The sequence below is a fragment of the Arachis hypogaea genome, chromosome 6 (genome assembly GCF_003086295.3).
Source record: "Arachis hypogaea cultivar Tifrunner chromosome 6, arahy.Tifrunner.gnm2.J5K5, whole genome shotgun sequence".
Classification (NCBI taxonomy): Eukaryota; Viridiplantae; Streptophyta; class Magnoliopsida; order Fabales; family Fabaceae; genus Arachis; species Arachis hypogaea.
The window spans coordinates 31,842,118-31,848,578 of NC_092041.1; the positions used below are offsets into that span (position 1 = coordinate 31,842,118).

A 6,461-nucleotide genomic window follows, 5' to 3' on the forward strand; every position below is an offset into this window, starting at 1 on the left:
TTGGGAATTGGGATTGCAGAATTTAAACAAGCAAAAGTGAATTGCAATAAACAGATAAGTAGAAGATGAATTGAATTAAAGTAGATCTCAAACAGAAGAGTAAAAATGCTTTGAAAATTTAAAAATAGAAAGTAAGCGATGCTTAATTTGCAGCAATTTAAAAGAGGTTGAAGATCTCAGGAGTGGAAGAGACTAGATAACAAGTCTATATCTCAAATCCTTCCTTGATCCAACAAGAACAATTGCAAAAGAAACAAAGGAAAGTAGATTGCAGAAAGAGTAGAAGATGAAGCAGTAAATAGAGATTGAAATTCAATTATGCAAAAAAGTGAAACAAGAGATCACAAGGTGAGATTGAAACAAAAGTTCTTCAATTCTTCACCCAAGATCCAAAGCAAGAAAATTAAAGAGTGCTCAAGCAAGAACAAGGAAGAAGAGAGATCAATTCTCCTTCCCAATTCTCTAAGATCTAAATTCAAAAGTAAAATCTTAAAATGAAAATGAAAGTAAAAAGGAAAATTCAAAAGTGATTCTAGAGGTCCTAATTACATCAAACTAGCTCCTATTTATACACCTTCCATTCTTGAATTTTGGAATTTGGATGGGCTTTTGATTTGGTGAAGATTTGAATTTAATTGGATTTTTAATTGATTTTCTAGCCCATGAAGAAATTGGTTCCAGGAGGATGCTCAGCTCACAAGTTGAGCTGAGCATTGAGGCTTTGTGTGTGGATCCTTTTGTAGTGTGGAAGGCATCAGGGGAATGCTCATCTCACTTTGTGAGCTGAGCATTGGTGCCTTGGTGCAAAATTGTTGCGCGCCTTGTGCCCCTGGACTGTGTCAAGATGCTTGTGTGATGCACCATGGGTAGTGCTCAGCTCTCCAAGTGAGCTGAGCATTGAGGCATCCAAGGGAAGGTCCTTGGTTTGAAACTTGAGGGAAGCATGCGCTGAAGCTTTTCTCTTGGTGAAGGAAGTGACGCCTTGCTCCTTGCTTCCTCTAGGTGCTTGGTTCGAACCTTGGAGGATGCATTTGGCTATTTTCGGCTCATTTTCCCTTGTGAGTAACGCTCCCCCAACCCCCTTTGGTCATGGGTTCAATCCTTGGAGCAAGCATTGGCAACTTATTTTCTTTGATTTATTTCTTGTGAGAGCCCGATAATGCTCACTTGGTGAGCTGATCATTGTTTTTCCTTTCCTTGTTTCTTGGCTTCATATTGTGCTCAGCTCACAAAGTGAGCAAAGCATTGTGCCTTGGTCCCTTGAGGGAAAATGTAGCGCTCCCTTGGTGAGCATGGTGCTCTTGGAGAGAGCTTCATGATTTTCCTTCATTGTTGTGCCACACTTCTTCCTTCCTTGGCCACACTTTTTCTTCCTTGGGCCATACTTCTTAGGCCACACTTTCTTCTTTTCTTCTTTTCTTCACCTACAATTAATCAAAACAACCAATCAAAGTATCACCAAATTTACAAGGTTTATAAATCATTAAAAATCAATTAAATTTAGCCTAAACCTCATGATTTAGCATCAATTAGATGGTGGTTGTTTGATTCAAAGAAGTCATGCATTTCCATTCCAAATTACTTACTTAGAATGCAAGAAAGTGCATAAAACCTAATGAAAACAAAGAAAAAGACTAGTGAAACTAGGCTAAGATGACTTGTCATCAAAAGCCCTTAAGTGAGGTGACGCGGTCGCGTCGGTCACGCGGACATGTGACGTGATTTGCGCTAGTGGCGCGAGGGCAGCTTCGCGCTCGCACAACTCTCTGTTTAAATTGTGTTTTGCCAGAATTTGAAGTGACGTGATCGCGTGGTTGACGCGATCGCGTGGATGGCCAGATGGAGATAACGGCATGGACGTGTAGGGCACGCGTTCGCGTGGCAAGACTTGTGCGACTAGCACAAGTGCAGCCCAAGTCTAGCTCAACTCTCGGCCATTCACCCTTGTTACGTCGAATTGTAGGGCCACGCGTTCACGTGGTTGACGCGGACGCGTGGGGAGGCCAAATTACAAATGACGCAGTTGCGTCATCCATGCGGTCGCGTGGATCAAATTGTGCCAAAGGCACGCCTCCAGCCATATTCCTGCGCAACTCTATGTCCAATTTCCTTTATTTCCACTGCTCATGCGACGCGGACGCATCGGCGATGCTGGCACATTGCGTGTGATTTCTCTCTCTTTTTTTATGCAAATGCAGTATGCAGATGATGTGCAAGATATAGGCAGTAGTACGAAGAAGAATTATAGATAAGGGAAGATAAGGAGAAGAAGAAGAACGATCATACCATGGTGGGTTGTCTCCCACCTAGCACTTTGCTTTAACGTCCTTAAGTTGGATGCTTCATTAGCTTAGTTTTCAGTTGCTAGTGGATTCTCCAAGAGGAAGATATCTAACTCCTTGTTTATCATCACCTTTTCACCATGGTAGAGCTTCAAACGATGTCCATTGGCCTTGATGAGTTCAGAGCTTGAAGGGTGACTTAGGTGAAAAACACCGTACGGCTCTGCCTTCTGGACTCTATATGGACCTTCCCACCTTGATCACAGCTTGCCTGGCATGAGCCTCAGTCTGGAGTTGTAAAGGAGGACTAAATTCCCAGGTTGGAACTCTTTCATCTTGAGGTGTTGATCATGTACTGCTTTCATTTTCTCCTTGTACAACATTGAGTTCTCATAAGTTTCTAGGCAAAGGCTCTCCAATTCCTGCAGTTGCAACTTCCTTTCAGCTCCGGCTTTCTCAAATCCCATGTTGCACTCCTTTATTGCCTAAAAAGCTTTGTGCTCTACTTCAACTAGAAGATGACAGGCCTTTCCATAGACTAAGCGAAAAGGACTCATCCCAATGGGTGTCTTGTATGCTGTTCTGTATGCCCAGAGTGCATCTTGTAGCCTGGTGCTCCAGTCTCTTCTATGAGGTTTGACTATCTTCTGTAATATACGCTTTATCTCTCTGTTAGACACCTCGGCTTGCCCATTAGTCTGAGGATGGTAGGCTGTTGCTACTTTATGAATGATCCCATGCTTCTTCAGTAATCCTGTTAGTCTCCTGTTACAAAAATGGGTGCCTTGATCGCTCACGATTGCTCGTGGTGATCCAAAGCGACAAATAATGTGGTTTCTAACAAAGGAAACAACAGCGTTAGCATCATCAGTACGGGTAGGAATTGCTTCCACCCATTTAGAAACATAATCTACAGCTAACAGTATATAAAGGTGGCCATTAGAATTTGGAAATGGACTCATGAAGTCAATGCCCCAAACATAAAAAAATTCACAGAAAAGCATAATTTGTTGAGGCATTTCATCCCTCTGAGATATATTACCAAACCTTTGGCATGGGGGATGGTGCACGAAATTGTGATCATCAACAATGGCGCCAAGTTTTTGGCGTCGTTGTCGGGGATTGTTCGAGTATGTACAACTGACGGTTCATCTTGTTGCTCAGATTAGGTAATTTTCTTTTTATTTTCTTTTCAAAAAAAGTTTTAAAAAATTTGTCTTTATTTTCGTTTTTCTAAATAATATTTTTGAAAAAAATAATAAAAATACAAAAAAATCATAAAATCTTAAAAATAAAAAATATTTTGTGTTTCTTGTTTGAATCTTGAGTCAATTTTTAAGTTTGGTGTCAATTGCATGCTTTAAAAATATTTCTTGCATTTTTCGAAAATTCATGCATTCATAGTGTTCTTCATGATCTTCAAGTTGTTCTTGGTAAGTCTTCTTGTTTGATCTTGATGTTTTCTTGTTTTGTATTTTTTTGTTGTTTATCATATGCATTTTTCGTTTGTTAGAGTCCAAGCATTAAAGATTTCTAAGTTTGGTGTCTTGCATGTTTTCTTTGCATCAAAAATTTTTCAAAAATATGTTCTTCATGTTCATCATGATCTTCAAAGTGTTCTTGGTGTTCATCTTGACATTCATAGTGTTCTTGCATGCATCATGAGTTTTGATTCATAATTTTCATGTTGTGAGTCATTTTTGTTGTTTTTCTCTCTCATCATTAAAAATTCAAAAATCAAAAAAATATCTTTTCCTTATTTCTCTTCTAATTTTAGAAAATTTGAGTTGACTTAGTAAAAAATTTTTAAAAATTAGTTGTTTCTTACAAGTCAAGTCAAATTTTCAATTTTAAAAATCTTATCTTTTCAAAACTTTTTCAAAAATCAAATCTTTTTCATTTTTATCTTATGATTTTCGAAAATTTAAAAATATTTTTCAAAAATCTTTTTCTTAATTTTATCTTTATTTTCGAAAATTATGCTAACAATTAATGTGATTGATTCAAAAATTTGAAGTTGTTACTTTCTTGTTAAGAAAGGTTCAATCTTTAAATTCTAGAATCTTATCTTTTAGTTTCTTGTTAGTTAAGTAATTAATTTTAATTTTAAAAATTAAATCTATCTTATCTTATCTTTTATATCATATCTTTTTCAAAATTTTATCTTTTTCAAAAATTTGACTTTAAAATATCTTTTCTAACTTCCTATCTTCTTATCTTTTCAAATTTGATTTTCAAATCTTGTTCAACAAACTATTTGACTTTTTGTTTGTTTCTTATCTTTTTCAAAACCACCTAACAACTTTTCTCTCTCTAATTTTCGAACATACCTCCCTCTTTTTCAAAAATTCTTTTTAATTAACTAATTGTTTTAAATTTTAATTTTAATTCTATCTCATCTTTAATTTTCGAAAATCATTAACCCATTTTCAAAATTAATTTTCAAATTCTATCTCTCATCTTCTTCTATTTATTTATTCATTTACTAACACTTCTCTTCACCTCTCTTCATCTCCAATCACTGCCTCTATCCTTACCCTTGTGTTTGGATTCTCTTTTCTTTATTCTTTTCTTCTTCTACTAATAATAAGGATCCTCTTTACTGTGACATAGAGGATTCCTCTTCTTTTCTTGTTCTCTTCTCTTTCATATGAGCAGGAACAAGGACAAAAGCACTCTTGTTGAAGCTGATCCTGAACTTGAAAGGACTCTGAAGAGGAAACTAAGAGAAGCTAAATTACAACAATCCAGAGGCAACCTTTTTGAAATTTTTGAACAAGAGAAGGAGATGGCAGCCAAACCCAACAACAATAATGCAAGGAGGATGCTTGGTGATTTCACTAAACCAACGTCCAAGTTTGATGGAAGAAGCATCTCAATTTTTGCCATTGGAGCAAACAATTTTGAGCTGAAACCTCAATTAGTTGCTCTAATACAACAGAACTACAAGTTTCATGGACTTCCATCTGAAGATCCTTACCAGTTTTTAACTGAGTTTTTGCAGATTTGTGAGACTGTTAAGACGAATGGAGTAGATCCTGAAGTCTACAGGCTCATGCTTTTCCCTTTTGTTATAAGAGTCAGAGCTAGAACATGGTTGGACTCACAACCTAAAGATAGCATGGACTCCTGGGATAAACTGGCCACGGCATTCTTGGATAAATTCTTTCCTCCTCAAAAGCTGAGCAAGCTTAGAATGGATGTTTAGACCTTCAAGCAAAAAGATGGTGAATCCCTATATGAAGCTTGGGAAGGATACAAGCAGATGACCAAAAAGTGTCCTTCTGACATGTTTTCAGAGTGGACCATATTAGGTATATTCTATTATGGTCTATCTGAGTTCTCTAAAATGTCACTGGACCATTCTGTAGGTGGATCCATTCACCTAAAGAAAATGCCTGCAGAAGCTCAAGAACTTATTGACATGGTTGCAAATAACCAATTCATGTACACTTCTGAGAGGAATTCCGTGAATAATGGGACGCATCAGAAGAAGCTTCTGAAGAGGCAGCTTCTGAAGAAGCTTATGATCCTGAGAACCCTGCAATAGCAGAGGTAAATTACATGGGTGAACCTTATGGAAACACCTATAATTCATCATGGAGAAATCATCCAAATTTCTCATGGAAGGATCAATAAAATACTCAACAAGGCTTTAATAATGGTGGAAGTAACAGGCTCAGCAATAACAAGCCTTTTTCATCATCTTCTCAGCAACAGATGGAGAATTCTGAGCAGAGCCCATCTAGTTTAGCAAACTTAGTCTCTGATCTGTCAAAGGCCACTTTAAATTTCTCATGGGACGTCTCTCAAGCAAGAAGGAGTTCCCTATTGAGGACCTAAAGGAATCTGAGGCTCACATAGAGACCATAGAGATTCCATTAAATCTCCTTCTACCATTCATGAGCTCTGAAGACTATTCTTCCTCTGAAGAGGATGAAGATGTAACTGGAGAGCAAGTTGCTCAATATTTAGGAGCTATCACGAAGCTGAATGCCAAGTTGTTTGGTAATGAGACTTGGGAAGGTGAACCTCCCTTGCTCATTAGTGAACTAGATACATGGGTTCAAAAAATTTACCTCAAAAGAGACAAGATCATGGCAAATTCTTAATACCTTGCATCATAGGAACCCTGAACTTTAACAAGGCTCTGTGTGACCTGGGGTCAGGCATAAATCT

The 6,461-nt window shown here is 37.5% G+C and overlaps 1 non-coding gene across 1 annotated transcript; it reads right to left on the reverse strand.

Annotated features, from left to right (window-relative positions):
• Positions 1-5,469: 5,469 nt before the first annotated feature.
• LOC112700095 (small nucleolar RNA R71) lies at positions 5,470-5,573 on the reverse strand. Its single transcript, XR_003153017.1, has one exon. It is a non-coding gene; the product is annotated as a small nucleolar RNA R71 (small nucleolar RNA).
• Between the last annotated feature and the right edge of the window lie 888 nt (positions 5,574-6,461).